Source organism: Miscanthus floridulus, chromosome 4 (assembly GCF_019320115.1).
Source record: "Miscanthus floridulus cultivar M001 chromosome 4, ASM1932011v1, whole genome shotgun sequence".
NCBI classification, from domain to species: Eukaryota; Viridiplantae; Streptophyta; class Magnoliopsida; order Poales; family Poaceae; genus Miscanthus; species Miscanthus floridulus.
In genome coordinates, this window is record NC_089583.1 from 123532110 (window position 1) to 123552383 (window position 20274).

At 44.5% G+C, this 20274-nt stretch overlaps 1 non-coding gene across 1 annotated transcript; it reads right to left on the reverse strand.

The window, feature by feature from the left end:
• Window positions 1–461: 461 nt before the first annotated feature.
• On the reverse strand, window positions 462–533 carry TRNAH-GUG (transfer RNA histidin (anticodon GUG)). Its single transcript has one exon. It is a non-coding gene; the product is annotated as a tRNA-His (tRNA).
• Window positions 534–20274: the final 19741 nt, after the last annotated feature.

Genomic DNA, 20274 nt, shown 5'->3' on the forward strand with positions numbered 1-20274 from the left:
GCAAGGGGAAAAAAAGAAAAGAAACGAAATAATGTTGGCAGAACTCTTGTTGGCAAGGAAAAACGAAATATTTTTGGCAGAAAAAACAACAACAATAACAACAACAAAGTCTTTAAGTCCCAAACAAGTTTGGTAGGCTAGAGTTAAAACCCAGCAGAAGCCATCAAGGTTCAGACACGTGAATGACTATTTTCTAAGCACTCCTATCTAAAGCTAAGTCTTTAAGTATATTCCATCCTTTCAAATATTATTTTATTGCCTCTACCAAAGTCAATTTCGGTTTTTCTCTGCCTCTCTTCGCGTTAATAGACTGACAGAAAAAATGCTTTATATACTTCTCTTAAACACGAAATAATATTAGCAGCGAAAAAACGAAATATCGTTGACAGGAAATCATGTTAGTAGGGGAAAAACCGAGATATTGCTTGCAGAAAAAAGGGAAAAAAATACAAAATCTACCGTGTGGCTGCTGGGATTCGAGCCCAGGTCTCTACGGCCACAACGTAGAATTCTTACCACTAAACTACAGCCACTTTGATGTCTTACGGGTGTAGGGTGTTATTTGTAGGAGGAATCATGTGTGCACGCAAATCATGCATTGCATGTGAGGAACGCGATGACACACACAATGGGAGTGGGGAGTTGGGGACTATATGGTAACAGATCATACATTACATGAGAGGAATACTATAGCACACATGTTCGCACTGTGTGCAAGCAAATCATACATTACATGAGAGCAGCGGCGGAGCTTGATGGCAAAAAAAGGGGAGGCCATCAACACTAATTTCTTACTTAATATGCAAATTTATTAATTTTATTAATAATCAATTTAACAACTACCCAAGGGAGTTTTCAATCAACAAGGAAGAGCCATAGCCCTCTTTGGCCTGTCCGCCATAGCATGAGAGGAACACTATAACATACATATTGGCATTGTGGTGCAAGCAAATCATACATTGTATGAGACGAAAACTATAGCACGCATATTGGCATTGTGGTGTAAGCCCATCTTTTTTATGCTAAGATTCTGTGTGCCATAAAGGTAGCACAAACTCAGAGAGATAGATCTTGATCGGATCCAATTTATTTACCTATACCTAATATTAAAGTATGATTTTTTCCCCTTCATCTGTCGGGATCCATCACCACTCACACCTCTATTCTTTTATCACTTACTTTGACCCTTTTTCCTTCACTCTCACCTCTCTTCTTCCATCCTTTGGTTCGTCACCTCTCACTCCTACTCTTCTTTCGTCCCTCGTCTCCTACTTAGTTAAAAGCTACAGAACTTTCAGTAGCACCACACCACTCATGTCGTGTTGTGGGCCGTGGCTAGCCGAACCCAAGCCATGTGTTCATCACAACTTGGCACACACACGTATGGCTAACCTTTCACCTTTCTAACCTCACAATAGATGTAGATAATAACATCCTATTTAAACCAAGTCAATAACTACTACAAAAATAATTTGTACTCATGCTTCCTTTTTTTTAGTTGCCATTCACTTACTGTATGTTTGGTTTGGAGGCTGATAAAAAATGGGATGAGCGATTCCTAATTTGATGTTGTCTGGTTTTGGGGCGACCAAAGACAGAGCCGTCTCATTTCCCTCACAGGGGGCATCCTCGTCTCTGTTCAAGTCATGTTCCTCCGTCTCACTCTTTGTTACGGGTGAAAGTGGTGCGGATAATTCTCCGCCCCGATCCGAACTGAATCCGAGTTTTAAGGATATGGAGAGGAACTTTTAATATCCGCGTGGATACGGATAATCCGAATCCAATTCTGTGCGGATGTAGGATACCATATGGAATCGGCAAAATCCGAAGGATATGGATTATCTGCAAATTCTATGCGGATTATCCGATGTTTAGAATAGGATATCCGATAATTCTCTTCCTAGACTAAAACCTAGAAAAAATTAGGATTTTTAAAAAAGTTTGTTAGTTAAGAACTACTAGTTTGTGATGTTATTGTTTGACGTTATAAATTTTGAATTGAGATCTTGCTTGCTGATATTACATATTGGCTAATAACTTATCATTTGTGAGTGAGGATAACTTGTTAAATGTTAATTTTGTCGGTGTGATAGCCACAACATGGAATGCAATATATGATTATTGTCTACTACTTGCTATTAAATCTTTACAAATAATTTTTTGACAAGTATAAAATTCTTTAAGTATGCACATATTACTCGACGATTTAAATCCGTATCCAATCCGCTTCCGCTCCATATCCATACTAGTTCCGACATCTAAAAAATCTATATTCGCATCCATATCCGAGTATTATCCGCTCCAATCCGAATCCGACAAAGAAAAACGGATTAGGATACAAGAAAAGCATTATCCGCTCCGATCCATTTTCATCCCTACTCTTTGTCTCTTTTGTCGTGGGTGCATCGCCTTGGCCTAGCGGAGGGCACATCTGCAGTGTGAGCTCGGGCAGAGGATAAGCTTGGAAGGCTACAGGCGGAGGACGAGCTCGCAACTCGAGAGGCCGCAAGCAAAGGACGACCTTGGGGATTTTTTTAATTTTAACACTTTTTGGAAACTAATTTTAAATCTAACACGGTCGGGTTTTTTAAACTAACACTTTTGGCCGTGCCTATTGCCCTGGCGTGGCCAAATGCCTGCGCCACGCCATGTATGGTGGCGCGATAGAGAGCTGATGTGGCGACGACCGGAATCGCCGACCGCTGACGGGGCAGGGCCTGCCGCGCCACCGATCTTGGCGCGGCACTGCCGCGCCCTGATCCGTGGCGCGGCAGAGCCGAATAAAACCCTCGCCGCCAGTCCCGCTGTCGAGCAGCAAGGCCATCTGGCCACCGCGCCCGCGTCCGCCCACGCCAGCCCGCCGCCGAGCACGTCGGTCGCCACGCCACGAACGCCGGCAGCCTAGTGCCCGCTCGGCCCTCCATTGCCGCCTCCCTCCCTTCCCTTCCATTCCTCGGCCACCTCACTCCCTCCTCGTCCTCGTGCAAGGTAATGACATACATTTTATTTTCGTTTGAATGGTGGATAGTATATTATGAATGGGAGCTAAGTTTAGGAGGAAAATTATGTTTGGGAACTATGGTCTACAGTTTGAAGGGAGATATTAGTTTGATTTTGTCAATGTTAAGGTTAATTATTTAGTTAGAAGTATGTTTACCATGTATATTTTTGTTGCTATAATTGTCGGTTATATTATTTTAGTTGCATCGCAAATGATTATATTTTACATTAATTTGCGTTGTTTTGATTGATGTTTAATTTGAACCGTTTTATTAGATGGAAGATATGTTTCGGGAGCAGTTATGGTGAAAACGGGGTCATCCTAGAGAATTGTACTCCGACGAGTCTAGCAAAGATGCCCCTGTCGCAACGGGGTCAAGCTAAGCTCTTGGATGAACTGAAGGGGAAGCAAGTAATTGCACGAAAGATGGGATATGGACCTGACTACGTCAACCTTTTCGTTAAACATCACAAAGATAAGATGCGTGAGTTTGTTAGACAGCGCGGTATTTGTAACCCGATCGACGTTGGGCTTGTCAAATGAGGATTGGAGAGACGGATGACATTAGAGGAGGAGAGGGCAAGGAAGAAGGCAAGGGAGGAGACAAGAGTACAGATGTAGGTCTTGAACGAGCATGTTGTTTCATTATGTGCCAGTGAGTACTTCGACGCCTTTTTTCCGTTGTCTGATTTTAAATGTAATATAGTCGCGTTGCTAACTGATTGCATTTTATACATGAAGGGATTGAATACAGTGAGGACCATGTTGTAGAGGTGGCTCGTGCAAGGTACGAGGAAAAGAAGTTAGATGAGCACAGGAAGCGAGCTGGCCGTACTGTTAAATCACCGATTGTGTTGTCTGATGAGAGGGGACGAGGATGAGGACGACACTGCTAGACTCAACGATCTCATTGCTCTAGCAGAGGCGGGTTTGCAGGCGGATAAGGCTGAAGACGATATTGGTAGACTGAGCGAGTTCATCGCTCTAGCAGAGGTGGGCTTGTAGGCAGAGGAGGCTGAGGACGACACTGACAGACTGAGCGAGCTCATCGCTCTAGCAGAGGTAGACTTACAGGCGGAGGAGGATGACGACGCGTTCTTCACTCAGGCTGTAGAGGCCGCAGATGAAGCGAAGGTCGCTTACTACAGGCAAAAGGCAGATCAGGGCAATGCAGGTGAGCCTAGCCATAGCAATAGGGTTGTGGTTGAGGATTGATACTCGAACGACGAGTTGCTTACTCAGTATGTTTCTGACTGAGGGTTTTTAATTATGCCGACTGTTAGTTCCATGCTTTATTAATGATCAATGTAGCTATGTAGTAGAAATTCTATTGTGTTGTCTTATATTCCATTTGAACTACTGATATATTGTACCCATGTGTCATGTACTTGAATTACCCATGATCGATCTTAAGTGATCACATCTGTTTGTATCATGCGTTCAAAATTTCTAAAATGAACGTAATCGGGTGAAATTGTCTCGAATACAGCACCATAGCCCACTGGTTCGGCCATGCCATAGCCCAAGTTCGGCCGCACTAGAGTCCATGGCGTGTCAGTGCCACGCCATACTACACGGCGCGTCAGTGCTGTACAAAACTACAAGTTGTTGTCGGTGCTGTACAAAACTACAAGTGGTGCCGCGACCGTGCGCAAGTTAAAACGAACATGAAGTAAATAAATAGACGACAAGTTGTCACATAACATTTTCATTGGTTTATGAGTCTGCAAGTTTTTGGTGACAATATTCGTTCGACATAAGTTCGACGTAATGAACTAAGTCCCAGGAATGTAAGGATCCCTCGAGCGCCTCTTGAAAACCTCGTCGTCTGGTGGAAGAAGGGGGTCGTCGTACTTCACCTCAAGAAGGGGGTACAACTGGTGCGGCGTGGGAGGGTCATCCTGTTATAAATTGATAAAAAATGGTTAGAGTATTCAAATTAATAATATTCAGATTAACATTATGTAGCATTGCAAAATTTGAACTACTTGTTATGCAGTATAAACATAATATGAAATCACCTGCTGCCCTCGTCTTCTATGTCGGCTAGCCTTGTGACCATATTATTTACAAACGGAGCAAAGATTCCTGCCACGGGTCTCGTTGAAGTCTCCCCCGCCGTACATGTCTTCACCGTACCCTCTCATAGCATCCGTGTCCCCCTTGAGTCGCTTCTTCTTCCTCCTACCCTTCCCTGCGGCACGTATAAGGATGACAACGGGGATGTACTCTTCGGTATCGCCGGAATGTTCTCTTCCCCGCTACGGAGAATTCATCCCGTCCTCATCCCCGTCCCCATTAACTGTCTCGGGTATAGATTCTTACTCATCCCCGTACCCGTCGGGCATTGATCGGGTAACAGATACCCAACGGGTACTGCATACCCGATAAACAAGAACACTTGGGGTCGCAGCTTTGCAATCAGAGACATTTCTTCTTCACCCAAGTATAAGTGTCGGAGTCTCGGAGATGCCAAGGAGAAGGAGCGAGGTTGCAAGGAGGACGAGCAAAGGTGGCAGAGAGACCGAACTGAGGAAGCGAGGGGCACGAGCGCTCGTGAGGTAGGCGTGCTTGTGCTGCTGGAGGAGATGGTGAGGAAAAATTGAACTAGGGTTCCTAAAACACACAAACTATATATATGATTGTTTAGATTTGGGCCAAAATATCTATGTTGAGCTTCTTTGGGCCTAATACTCGCATGACAGCTCAAATAATCGGGTTCCCCAACGGGTAACGGGGATGGGTAACTAAGGAACGTTCTCGTACCCGCTATACCCGTCGGGGATGGATTCTTACCTATTTAGATGCCCACGGGTAAAGATATGATTCCATCCCCGCCCCCCTAATGGATCAAATACCCATCGGGTATTGAGTATCGGAGCCCCATTGCCATCTTTAGGCACGTAGTCACAACCATCATAAGGTGGCCACTTGAAGGGTCGAGATAGCGACTAGAGGGGGGGTGAATAGTCTTTTCTAAAACTTAATCGTATCGGCTAACCGATACAAATGCAGAATTTAAACTAACGGTGTAGCCAAGACTACACCCCACTATATATGTTCACTAGCACCTTGCAAAGATAACAATTAAGCAATAAAGGTGCTGGGCTAGCTAGAGCTCTCCTAAACAATTCTAGGAGCAAGGTTACACAAACCTATACCACTAGTACTTTAAGTGACAAGGGAGCTCCTACACATGCTAGTAAGCAAAAGCACAAAGCTAACTAAGCTCACTAGCAATGCTTAATAACAAGGCAACCAATGCCTAATTAGAAAGCGCAAATACTTAGTTACACAAACTAAGCAATGTGACTAACAAGGTTACTAAAACCAAATTAGCCACGCAAAGGAGCTACTTCTATGATACACAAGCAAGAAGGTAATTAGCAAGCTACACAAGCTATCTAATTACAAGAGCAACTACACAAGCTTAATATGTATAAAAGTAATTGCAAGCTTGTGTAATGGGGATGCAAACCAACGGGAAGAACAAGGTTGACACGATGATTTTTCTCCCGAGGTTCACGTGTTTGCCAACACGCTAGTCCCCGTTGTGTCGACCGCTCACTTGGTGGTTCGGCGGCTAATTAGCATCACCCGCTAAGCCCACACGTCGGGCGCCGCAAGAACCTACCCCTTGAGTGAGGGTAGCTCAATGACACGCTTTACTAGAGTTGCTCTTCGCGGCTCCCGCGGGGCGAGCACAATGCCCCTCACAAGCACTTCTCCGGAGCGCCGCACAAGCTTCTTGCGCGCTTCGACGGAGACCACCACCAAGCCGTCTAGGAGGTGGCAACCTCCAAGAGTAACAAGCACCACCGGCTTGCAACTCGATCACCTAGTGCCACTCGATGCAACCTCATGATGCAATCGCACTAGAATCGCTCACTCACACAATCGAATGATCACTATCAAGCATATGTGTGATGGAGGGCTCCCAAGCACTCATAAGCATGGACACTAAGTCCCTTGAGGTGCTCCTACCCAGCCATGGCCGAAGGCCACTTCTATTTATAGCCCCAAGGGCTAAACTAGCCGTTACCCCTTCACTGGGCAACGGTCGGGCCGACTGGACGCTCCGGTCGTGTTGACCGGACGCTAGACCTCAGCGTCCGGTCGCTCGTAGACGACCACGTGTCCCGATTCCAACGGTCACTTGACCTGACCGGACACAGCAACTATAACTGACCGGACGCTGGACCCTCAGCGTCCGGTCGTTTCCAGTAAGCTCCTGAGCATGACCGGACGCGTTCAGTCGAACACGATCGGACGCAGCCAACGTCCGGTCACTCTCCAGCTACTGCGTCACCGTACGTCAGCCTGACCGGACACAGCCTTCCAGCGTCCGGTGCATTCAGATCCAGTGTCCGGTCATCTTCTCCATTCTCTTCACCCTTGCTCAAGTGTGCTAACCACAAGAATTTGCATCCGGCGCAATAGAAAATAGGCATTCCATTTTCCCGAAAGCGCCGAATCCCGCCTCGCAAGCTCGGCGGGAGGGAGAGAGGGACCCAAACCCATCTCAACCCTGCAAACACCACCTCCTTTGTAAATGTGCCAACACCATCAAGTGTACACCACCATGTGTATGTGTGTTAGCATTTTCACAATCATTTCCCAAAGGATGTTAGCCACTCAACTTGCCACGCCACTCGATCCTAGCGACAATGCAAAGTTAGATCACTCGAGTGGCACTAGATGACCGATATGCAAACAAGTTTGCCCCTCTTGATAGTACGGCCATCTATCCTAAACCCGGTCATAAACTTCTCTACACACCTATGACCGGTGAAATGAAATGCCCTAGGTTATACCTTTGCCTTGCGCATTCTATTCCATCTCCTTCAATGTCGATGCAACACATGCACCAACACGATCAACAATGATATGATCCACTTCATATCATCACATGATCATATTGGTTCATCGATCTTGACTCTACTTGCTCTTCACCGTTGCCATCGTCCATCAGCGCCAAGTCTTGCTCAAGCTTCACCGCCACGTGGTCCATCACTCCACAGCCTTCGACTTGCCCTTCACGCTTGCAACCGGTCCATCAAGCCAAGTCTTGTCTTGATTTTCTCCACCTTGATCACATGACTCAATGTCATGTCTCATGTGCATTTAGGCTCCTTCATCATCACATGTGTGAGCTTCGCAACATCTCCAAGCCATTTTCACCTCCATGGCATATGTTGCTCACACACATGTACCTGTGGACTAATCACCTATGTATCTCACATAAACACAATTAGTCCACCTAGGTTGTCACTCAATTACCAAAACCAAACAAGGACCTTTCACCACTGTGTCGGATCAAGGTATGGCTCGAAGCTCATCTCCCAAATACTAACGGTGTTCGAACGGAGATACAAGGGTGACATATATGGTAGATCCTCATAGTTGTACCCGCAAACCCTGTAGGTCATGATCATATGAGAGCAAGGGGCATGCATGATCTAAGGGACATTGCAACTGCACTCTACCTTTTCAAGATCAACTCGGTAGTTTTGTCCACCATAACGTTTGCCGCCCAAGCTTATGCCACCCTTGCCCTGTACACTAAAGATATGGCAGCGGGTCCATAAGGCTCGGCGGTGTGCTGCTTGGCCAATTATTCTGCCTCCTTCAAATGTTTGGCTCCAGCCTTTCTAAAATGCCCCTGCTCAGCTATATTCCTCTGTGCAAGTTCCCACCTCTTCACAAAATATTCATTGCACTTACGAAATGAGAACTCAACAATTCCAAACACAGGCAACGATTGAACTCCAGTGAATACATAGTTGAAGGACTCTGAGGAGTTAGTGGTCATGATGTCATACCTAAAACCCCCCTCGTCATATGCTAACGCCCACTGAGCCTTCTGTTCCATCTGCGCCTCTAACCAGGACTTTTCCGCTGCATTTACCATCTTGTTTAGTTCTCTCTTTGTCTCCTTGAACTAGTGCTCTATATGTACACAACATAGAGCCTTTACCTTGTCACATACCTCCTGCTTTCGCTGACACCGCCAGAAATTAGCGGCAAAGTGTCTCATGCACCATCTATGTACTAGAGGCGGGAACCCATCTATATGCTCAGCTGCAGCATTAAGAAGCCCTGTGTGACGGTCCGAGATCAAACATATAGTGCGAGTTGGGCCAAGCACTTGCACACGTAGAAGCCGCATGAACCATGATCACGATTCATTGTTCTCTCCCTCTACCAAAGCAAAAGCCATGGGTACTATCTAGTCCTCAGAATCAACAGTAGTAACCATCATCAAGGTGCCCATGTACTTTCTTGTTAGGAAAGTGCCATCAACAAATACGACTGGCCGACAAAACGGGAATGCATGTTCCGTTTGTACGAACAACCAGAACACACTATAGAGGACATGCCTCAATGGGTCCCAAAAAAACATCCCTCCGGTGTCCACAACCCATTTCAAGCCAGGGTTGTAGTAATGCATTGCACATAAGATGCGGCGCACCCTGTTGTATGCTTCCTCTCAAGTATCCCATCGAATCGCTAGAGCAATTTGCTTAGCACATCAAGCCTTTCTGTACGTCACATCGTACCTAACGAATCTAGATATGGACTGTTGTAAAGAAGACACCGAGATGTCATTATTATCATCAACGAGCCCCAATATATGACGGGTAAGGTAACGTGCAGTGAGCTGATGATGATTTTCCTTTCTCCTATTATCTAGGCAAGTGTGGGGTTCGACAACTTTAGTTATCCTCTACTTGCCATCACTCTGTCTCTTTCATGCATTTAACCTCCACATACAACCGTTTTTGCATATCACGTGGTACGTCAACTCCTGGTCCAAATGAGTGACGGTGTACGGCCTATGATGGTACACAACATAGTCCAAAAGGAAAAGTTTCATCTCTGACATTGTGTTGAATATCATCCCCTTCCTAAAGGTTTCTTTCTCATGGTTATACAATGAATTCCTACATATCTGGAGACCGGTGTCACAAACTACCATATCTATTATGCTGACATCCCTATAGTTCAGAACGCCCATGAAAGGTACATTCTTTGACCTTAGTTGCTCAAGCTCAGTCGCTATGTAAGGTGGTGGTGGAACATACTGCTGCGCTTCGCTAATTCTAGCCCATGAATCATAGGGGGTATCATCTGCAGCCAAATCTGTGACTAGTCTACCCTGAGCCTGGACACCATGCAAAACCTTAGTTGGTACTGGTAATGGCATAGTATAAATCGGTACTAGCATGGCATCAACCGGTGTTGGCATAACATCTGTACCTCCTTGGTCATCATCAGAATCGTCTGAATCACTGCTAACTACATCACCGATCCTGTCCTCCTCCTCCTGCTCCTCCTCTTCCCATTCAAAATCATTCACATCGAAGTCATTACTTATACAACCTACTGCAGTTAAATGAAACTGCTTCTGGGTCAACTGACCATCCAAATCCATGTTACCCTAACTTGCTTCCCCTTCGACCCTCAATTCTTGCTCATTGCCTCCAACACCGTCAATGGATAGGTTGTCCTGAACACCCTGCATCATGTACTCATTCTCCACCACCACCTCAGCCATGTGCATATTAGAACCTTGGAGAACCCTAGTGTAGCGGGACCAGTGAGCAGGGCCGCGCAAGGGCATGAGGACATAGTGTGCCCTAGTCTTCCCAGTATCAAACCTCCCCTTCAGTGTGAAATCATCGCTAAACTTTGCATTCAAACGGACACAAAGGTCGTTGAAGCTAGGAGGTTCATCAAACCATTCCAATTCTTCTTCCATATCCTCAAACATACCATCCTCTCTCCTAACACTTCCTCTATACAAAACTCTAACACAACAATCCATCTGCAAAAGCATTTCAAGAAACTTCATCAAGTCGTCGAAATCGTCGTACGCAATATCCATAGTAATATTAATATATATTTTAACTATAACTATACTAACTAATCTAATATTAACATCTATACAAGGCCAAATACAACAACTAATTAGACTAAATCCAATATATAACTAGACTCAATAAATATACTAACTAAACTACCTAACTTTACTGTCTATACTAACTTACTATATTACCTATACTAACTAAACTAACTAACTTTACTAACTATACTTTAATAATTTTACTAACTTTATTAGGGGAGTACCGTGCTCGGCGGTGGGCTGGCTGGCGCGGGTGGACGCGGCCGCGGCGGCCTTGCTGCGCTGCTTGGGCAACGGCGGCTGCTCGGCCACTGGCGTTCGTAGGCCGCGGCGGGGGTTTTATTCGGCTCTGTCACGCCACGGATCAGGACGCGGCAGGCCTTGCTCCGTCAGCGGTCGGCGATTCCGGTTGCCGCCACGTCAGCCCTCTGTCACGCCACCATGCATGGCGCGGCACAGGCATTTGGCCACGCTAGGGCAATAGGTGCGGCCTAAAATATTAGTTTAAAAAAAACTCAATCGTATTAGATTTAAAATTAGTTTCTAAAGTGTTAAAATAAAAAAAAAACACCTTGGGCGGCTGCGACACAAGGCAAGCTCGGACATGACTGCCAGTGGGTGGATGAGCTTGGCCAGCTTCCCTTGACGTGGAGCTCGTGAGTCAATTTCTCATCGTGTAGACATGCACTTTATTTTAGTTTGTTTGCATAACATCTCATTGTGTATAAGATCTGGACTTTATTTTCGACTCTATATGATCTTCCATGGACCGAATGATGATCTAGGGTGAGGTACATCAACAATTTTCCCTGTCTAAGTAAGATGTTTACCTCTGATCTACGTTTTAGACAGGCATTGTGTTTTCGGACCCTTCCAAGAAATAAATACGTCCTAGACCTTTTTTTATCTTTCATTTGCAAACAGAGTACGGTAGCATTACAAGTTCAATTTGCATAATTTGTTTGGGGAGTTAATTGCTTTTTCTTTTCCTGCATTGGTGAAAGACATGTACATTTCACCTAGTCTGGCTCTCTCAGATATTATCAACACAATTAGAAACTCAAATAATCAATGATCCTGTTATTTCATTATAATGAACATGCATGTAAGGACACAGGGTCTCACTGAAGGGGATTCTGATCGTTTTGATGAGTGTATCTACTATATCCCACGAGCGGACCCAGAGCCGGGCGACCCTGGGCGCCTGCCCGGGCTCTGCTCAGTGCACCACCGCTGCAGCCTGCACTGTACGTGTCAGCACACTGCACACTCGATTCAGCTTCTTCTCATCAAAAGTCTCACGGAGTGATAGTCATGCAGCGCAAACTCAGACACCATGCATGTAGCTAGTTGCTAGTACTAATTAATAATTGACTTTGTGCTTAATAATTAAGTTATCATTATTGGTCAGTTTCAGAACTCAAGACTAAAAAATGCAGCCAGCCTATACCTACGAGCTTACATAATATATATTGGGAATTTTTTTTAGCAATTCAACGTATAATTAATTTTAGTTTCATAGGGCATGTTTATCTATTTTCTAGCTACAAATTGCCACCATTTATGACTCTCATAATCTATTCTTTATAAACTCTGCTATATGATGATTTAGGACTTGTTTGAATGCTCTATTCACCTCAATCCACGTGTGTTAATCCACCCCAACACACATGGATTAAGGTAGATACATAAACATCCAAACAAGGCCTTATGGAATACCATGTTTTTTTTTCTTAATTTAAGTATGTAAAACCTTAGTTCTTTGAGTACAGTTAAATATCTATTTATACCTATTATTCATAATATATATATGCTTAAATTTACATGTAATTATCATATGCTGCTATTGGAACTTAGGTCCGCAATACCACCCGCTATCCGCGATCTAGTACCTCGACACCAATCCGCTACCAACTCACTATACGTTATTTAGTACCTTGATATTCGCCTAGGCTCTATAAAATTTCTGGGTCCACCACTGAATAGGAGAACCCCATAAGCAGATTTTTCAAGCTTCTCAGCGTGCCACGTCATTACGTATTACTCCCTCCTTTCAGTTTTCAGAAACCATCTACACATTACGGCGCTGGCGCGGCTTTTTCTCAGGCAAATGCGTGCTTTACTTTGCATGGCTGCATGCAGCGTTAATGCATTTTCCATCTGCTCACATTCCGCATTGCTTCCCTCCTATTTTTAGGCTGCATGCAAAACCAGTTCGTTGGCATTCCTCCACTTTCCCTTGCCAGGCGTTAGCGTCTTGGTCTTCATGAAGCGTTAATGTACGAGGATTATAAGTATTTGGACCCGCCACAAACTCTTCCGAGTGAAATCCCTGCCGCAAATTATCATATGCCTTTTCTCTGTCCCAGCACCACAAATCTCTTCACCTTCCATGCCCCATGCATGATCTCCAATACAGCCACAAATGCACTTGCAAACCGACGATACATATAGCCGCGGCCAGCTTCATATTTAAACCCAATGCATCCGCCTGCTCACATTGCCATCTCTGGCATCGGCCTCCACTCTGGTGAGTGGCTATCCATTGATCTGGCCTTCAATTGTAGCCAATTTGGCACCATCGTCCATGACTCCATGTCAAGCAAGCTTGGGAGTTCTCTATCCTATTATTGTGTAACTGTAATGCAACACCATACTGTCCATTTTCACCAATTCTCAAAGGTGAGAGTTCCCTGCATTCATAAATGTGTATATATTTTATCATGCTACTACTAATAGTTACTCTGCAAGAGTTTGATCTTTTGTTTGTTTGGCACATCCTATCCTAATTGCTTTGTTTTCCAACATCACCGGCATATTTAGGATGTGATTTGTTTTCAGTCGCCATTCAACATGCCGTACCAATCTCTTTCATATATAGCAGGAATATTTTATGGGATTTGTTATGACTCCACTGCTACTTTCACTTTGCTGGCTCAGGCCTCATATTTCTCCAGTCAAATGGAACTACTAATGCCAATGCAAGCAAGCAAACGGAACTACTAACGCCAACTTTAACTTATGTGTTGTACTGCACACAATGTATAGATTCTCATTTATATCAGTTTGTGACACGCAAATGAATGAAAATGCAAAATATAGTTTGCATGAATGCTCAAACATTAAACATTTATCTTTGATCCTCCCAAATTTCTTGGCATTAATTTACGTGCATCCATCATGATTGTTTTGTGGATTCATCTACCTTTTTTCTAATATATCACCAAATCCAAGCTCAAATAAAACGTGCGTATGTTTATTTCATGATTTCACTATTTCTTATCACATAGAACTTTCTCCTATATGATACTCAAAATTCCCGTAGCAACGAGCGGGTTATCATCTAGTTCCATCATAAGGTAATGATCAATGCCTTGGTGGAATAGAAGATTGTTATTGCAGATACTACATTTGAATATATTATATATTGTTAGATTGCCGTACAATGAGCAGTAATATTCTCCACGAAAGATCAAGCTAGAACCAAGCTGGAAAACTCGATTGACTAGCAGGATTATTCATTGACATTATATTAAAACTGTCTTGGGTCCTATGTTGGATTATTTGTAAAAATTAATTATTCGACTTTGAAATCTTGAAATATATGAAGATGCCTTATCTTGGTGTAATGACCTAATATATCATTCAGATTTCCCGCTGATGTTCTTTGGCTATTATTTATGTTGACAAAGTTACCTCCAGTTCTATATGCTTCACATTTAACCACTGTTGTCAATGTATGTTCCTTTTTGTTTGAGGGATTGTCGGTGTGTGTCCTTATCGTCGAGACGCAGCGCCACCTGTCCACACGCAGCGCCAGTTTCACAAGACTCCACGCCGCTCGTGCTTCCCTCCTCCGTCCGACGCTGTGCTAACCCCAATTTCCTCCGTACGGTCACCGCTGTCGCATTTTCCGACGAAGTCGCTGCATCAGTGCAACCTCGGCTGTCCCCCGCCTTGTTCTTCTTAAATGCCGGCTTGCATCCACACACCTCCGGTCCTCCGCTGCTTGTACGGCCTATGGTGATACACAGCATAGTCCTGAAGGAAGAGCTTCATCTCTGACATTGTATTGAATATCATCCCCTTTCTTAGGGTTTATTTCTCATGGTCATACAATGATTTCCTACACATCTGGAGACCGGTGTCATAAACTGCCATATCCGTCATGCTGGCATCCCTATAGTTCGGAACGCCCCTGAAAGATACGTTCATCGACCTTAGTTGCTCAAGCTCAGTCGCTGTGTAAGGTGGTGGTGGAACATACTGCTGTGCTTCGCTAATTCTGCCTCATGAATCATAGGGGGTATCATCTGCTAGCAAATCTATGACTAGTCTACTCTGAGCCTGGATAACATACAAAATCTCAGTTGGTACTGATAATGGCATACCATGATCAGGTACTGGCATGGCATCAATCGGTGTGGGCATAGCATGTCTATCTCTCTGGTCACCATCTGAATCGTCCGAATCACTGCTAACTACATCACCGATCCTGTCCTCCTCCTGCTCCTCCTCTTCTAGTTTGAACTCGTTCACATCAAAATCATTGCTTATACAACCTACTTGACTTGAATGAAACTGCTTCTACGTCAACTGACCGTCTAAATCCATATTATCCTGAGCTGCTTCCCCTTCGACCTCCAATTATTGCTCATTGCCTCCAACACCGTCAATGGACGGCCCGTCCTGGACACCCTGCATCCTATACCCATTCTCCACCACACCTCAGTCATGGACACATTGGAAACCTTGGAGCACCCTAGTATAGCGGGATCAGTGAGCAGTATCGCGTAAGGGCATGAGGACATAGTGTGCCCTAGTCTTCCTAGTATCAAACCTCCCCTTTAGTGTGAAATCACCGCCAAACTTTACATTCAAACGGACACAAAGGTCGTTGAAGCTAGGAGGTTCATCAAACCATTCCAATTATTCTTTCATATCCCTCAAACATACCATCTTCTCTTCTAACGCTTTCTCCGTACAAAACTCTAACACAACAATCCATCTACAAAAGCATTTCAAGAAACCTCATCAATTCATCGAAATCGTCGTACGTAATGTCTATAGTAATATTAATACATATTCTAACTATAACTATACTAACTAATCTAATATTAATATCTATACAAGGCTAACTACAACAACTAATGTATAACTAGACTCACTAACTATACTAACTAACTTTACTATCTATACTAACTTACTATATTGCCTATACTAACTAAACTAACTATACTTTACTAATTATACTAACTTTATTTATGTTACTAACTTACTATACTAACAATGTCGATTCAATCAACAAATACACTAGGGGGTACCTTGCGGCAAGCGGCGCTCGTCCTCGCGGCAGGCGGCGCGCTAGACCAGGCCGAGAGGCGCGGGCGCTGGCCTCGGCAGGCGGCGTGGCAATGAGGGCGGTGGTGGGCACGGTGGGCGTCCGTGGCACGGCGAGCAGCCGCCGTGCAGTGGCTGGAGGGCGCGGCGGGCGACCGGAGGGGCTGGCGCGCCGGCGTGCGGGCGCGGCGGGCGCGTGCGGTGCACCGGCGGTAGGCGCGGTGGGCAGGCGAGGTGGCGGGCAGGCGCGGCGGGCGCGAAGGTGCAGCGGGCGCGGCAGGCAGGCGAGGACTAGGCCGCGGCCCTTTTAGCCGGCTCTATCGCGCCACCGATCAGGGCGCGTCACTATCGCGTCAAGATCGGTGGCGCGGCAGACCCTGCCACATCACCGGTCAGCGCCCCAGTTGTCGTCACGTCAACCCTCTCGCCGCGCCACCATTTATGGCACGGTACAGGCATTTCGCCGCGCCAGGGAAATAGGCGTGGCCAAAAGTGATAGTTTTGAAAAAAATTAAATAGTGTTAGATTTAAAACTAGTTTACAACCGGTGTTAAAAATAAAAATAAAAAACACTTTGGTTACGAGTGCTGCATACCAAGGACATGGAGTGACGACGACAGTTCCGACGACTGAGGCCGAGGATGATGATCAGGAGGTGGGCGACGATCATGATTTGGATGAGGAGGAGGATGATGATCAGGTGGTAGACGACGATGGGAGGAGGAGGAGGAGGATATCTACGATTATCCTGAGAGAAAACTCCAAGTTCCTAGCAACGTCGATGTTTGGTTCGACGAAAAAGACAGTAGGGAGGAGGAGGACAGTCACATCATCGTCATCTGGTACCTCGTCGAGTCGTGTGGGAAGAAGAAGAAGCTGATCAATTGATCATGGTGAGGCGGGAGCTGCAATCCCCGCATTGCCTCCCCACGTGCACGCACAAGGTGGAGGTGTTTGAAGCGGATACGGAGGCAGGTGCATGGCTGCTGATGCCCAATGGCAATGGGATTGGGCTAGGCCTCGCCGGCGACGACGGACGGCCAAGCACTTTTCCTTAGCCAACGCTTCAGCAAGTGCGTCTCTACGTCGTCGTCAGGATCAGGATACGGTGGCGGCATCAGCAAGCAGGCACAGCAGGTGGACGAGGATTCCATCTACTTCGTGGATACAGGGGAAGCGTTCGACATGAAATCCGGGACCATTAGGGCATGTACAACGGGTCTTCAGAAGCCCAGTCTCTACGATGTATATTTTGCAAAAAGCACCCCACCGATACGAGGAGACGGGGTCGGCGTCGTCTCGTGAGACTGACGGGGAAGTTCCGTTGCCCGAGGCCGAGGTGACTTCTCCAGCAGCATTGTACGGGCGCTACCATCTCCAACCCTGAGGGCGAGGATCCAGTGCGCGCGGTTCAGGGAAATATCGCTCAAGAGATCCGTTCGTTCCAGGCCAGCCGGAGAGGCCATCGCGGCAGCGGGCATCTCGTTGCAAGCCGCCGGAGGAAGCAGCTGTTCTGGCCATCGCGGTCGTTCGGTAGGTGGTGTCGTGCGCCACCGCCGCTGCCGGAGAGCGCAACCTCCGTGGGATTTGGTAAACGTACGATGACTATTGGTTGACGAGCGCAATCCTGCCCAGCTATGGCATGCACGTTCTTGATTAATCACTTGATCTTGTAAATTGAAGCTTGTTAGTCTGTTTGGGATTAGTAGAATTGTTCCTTGATCACAGAACTTGATGTCTGATGAAATGTGCTTCATAGAAGCAGGGTCGGCCCTAGGCATTATGGTGGTCTGGGGCAAGTGAAAATTGGGGGTCTATTCCTAATATATATGTGCAATATTTTTTTTCTAATATATAATATAATCATTATATCGATGGTTTTGTAAAAAAAATATTGTAATTATGTTGCTCTGTAAGCGGTAGAGTCTTACCGTCCTGTGACCGGAAGGTCCCAGGTTCGAGTCGTAGTCTTCTCGTATTACACAGGTGATGGTAAGGCTTGCCACTGACACCCTTCTTCCAGACCCCACACAGAGCGGGAGCTCTCTGCACTGGGTGCGTCATTTATATTGCTCTTATTTATCCTTGATACATTCTCTATCAAATAACCACACAATGGTATACACAAATATTTATTTATAGTTGATCTTAACTACATATAGAGCATTAAATAACTTAGAGACATAACTCCGTCTGTGAGTTATATGACCAGTTTTTATACTTATCTGTATAATAGATTCGAGGTACTTAGAGACAGGTTCCTGTCTTCGGGTTGTATATGCCCTTAGCCCCAGGCGATCGTGTTTGCACTACAACGACCACACCTGGGTTTTCCCTCCAGGCTTACTCGTTTGACTATGCAATGCATGCACGCACGCATAAAACATCCACATTGATCATTAGAGAATTTTCTATTTATCTTACACACATAATACTACCTTGTTAAAGTTTATAAAACATATTGAAATGTTAGCTCAAGTCGTTCCAAGAAAATGTTGAAAATTCTAACACTATATAAGGGTTTATTTGGTTCAACCGTAAGCTATAAAAAACTATTATGTGATATGTGCTGCACAAAAATCATAAACTATTTGGTTAAAACAACTATGAAATATATGGACTATATATCTCTATCTCCCTTGAAACAGGTATGCTATCTATTTTCACTCATTTGAAAAAGCAGAAAAACGAAAGTAGCGTCAAGGTGCTGTGAAAAATATACTATGTGAAACAGCTCATTCTGAAAAGCAGAAAAACAAATGTAGAGTCTAGGATGGTGCGAAAAATATACTACGTTCTAGAAAAGCGATTCAGGTCCACACCCATTCAGTTGATACTTGCACTTTGGCAGCAGAAAAACTTCTAAGAAGTTGAAACAAACATAGCCTAAGACTGTTTTCTCAAGGTTGGATTTCAGTAATCAACGTTTGGAGCACAATATAAAAAGCTTTTTCATCTATACTTTCCAAAAAAAAAAAGCAAAGTCGTAGATTGATCGCTCATCTTCGATCCTTTATAGGCCTTGATGGGTCTGTGACTATTTGGATATTTTTTCTAAGTGCTCAAAGTAGGCCACAACTGCAACCAACAATTACGGAAAAAAAATCCATTCGCCAATTCTTTTCATCATGTATTAAACAAGTCAAAGTGTCAAACTGAAACTTGTAGTATATACCTGTTGTTTTGACATGAAAAGGGAAGTTAACACGTAAATCAAGAAGTTAACACATGAACTGATTATAGATGTGCACACCCTATCTTTGTGAGCACTTTCGAAGATCTGAGCTAAATTGATAAAACAGGCGCATGTTGATTGACATATCGCATAACATAAAAGAATAATATCATCAATCCTAAAATAAAATATAAAAATATAAGCACCCATATTAAATTGAGAACTTAAAAATAGAAGGATGTTCTAACACAAATAACCTAATCTACTGAGCAGTTTGCTTCCACACATCTCTCTATTCCCCTTTAGGAAAAGTCCAATACAGTCCTCCTTTATTTCCCATCTCAATGGAAAGATCAACGACCAATCCTATGTTTTTTTAGAATTACACAGTATAACGCAGATGTTCACAACACACCCACAGTCACCGCTATGAAGGTACTCACGCAAACCCTACTCCTATGAGCTTCTTCGAAGACTGGGCTGACAAATTCTCGAAACTGTGATTGAGAAAGTCAGCACATGATCCCTCTCACGGAAAGACAGAACCTAGGACTAAGGTTCTACCAAGGCTACCTACTCATTTATTTGAATCTATAACACTATGTTTTGTTTATGTGCAACATGTCATATTTGAACCGCTATGTATTTGTATTACTATATTGATGTAGTTTCCCTTGTCAATTATTATTAAGTAGAGAAAATGTTTCCCAAATATGCTTTAGAGCTTGTTTTTTTTTTGTTGTGTTACGTCTTGTTCGCTTGACTTATAAGCCGTGCTTTTTCAGCTAACGAACAAATCACCCAACAATATTTTCAGCCATGGCTTATTAGCCAAGCGAACAGAGCATTAGC